Raw genomic sequence first — 861 nt, 5'->3', positions numbered from 1 at the left:
GTGAAGTAATTCTCACGATCTACTGAATAGTAGTTGCTTTGCTATGCTAAATTTTCTCTCTCATCAAGATTTTATATTTAGATATATGTATATTTTAATACTATATATTTATATCTCATTGCATTTTCATAAAGGTAGAAAGTCCTGTGTGTGTATACCATCTAAAATCATAACTATTAAGATAAAAAATGGGCATTTTAAATTAAGTATATTGGGTGTTACATTAAAAAAAGAATGTATGGAACACAAAAATAAGACCTAAGGCAGGTTAATTGGAAAAAGTTTAAGAATCAGCTAGAACAGTGTCCTTTTCTCAGGAGGGTTCTGCTAATGAGATTGCTCTAATATGATCTCATGTTCCCCTGCTGGGGTATGTTATCACTTAATAACCAGCTGAAAATAGTAGTACTAAGATAGTATAGATGAACTCAGATAAAGGAGGGTTTTTCTTCCTTGCTGTTTCACTGTATTAATTTATTCTTACTTTAAATATATAACAAATCATATTGACACCTATAAATAAATGTCTCAGAAGTCACACATATTACAATACAATTTAATATTATCTCAGGTAAACCTTTGTAACTCCTTCTACTGGATATACATAAAATAAATCCTTCTTCACCACATTCCTAAATAAAAAGTAACACGTTCATAAACATTGCTTCTGGATATTATTGTTTATAATATTGGAAGATATAATGTACTAGTCTCATTATCTTTTGAAATACATTACTATTATTATTAAGAAAGGAGAAATCCTATAAACTGGATACACAGAAAGACAGATAAAAATGTATTTATATGTTACACTACTATCATTCCCAACAAGAGGAAACTCTAACAGATATATAAAATTTT

Source organism: Cervus elaphus, chromosome 32 (genome assembly GCF_910594005.1).
Source record: "Cervus elaphus chromosome 32, mCerEla1.1, whole genome shotgun sequence".
Classification (NCBI taxonomy): domain Eukaryota; kingdom Metazoa; phylum Chordata; class Mammalia; order Artiodactyla; family Cervidae; genus Cervus; species Cervus elaphus.
Note: the sequence above shows the minus strand (reverse complement) of the source record.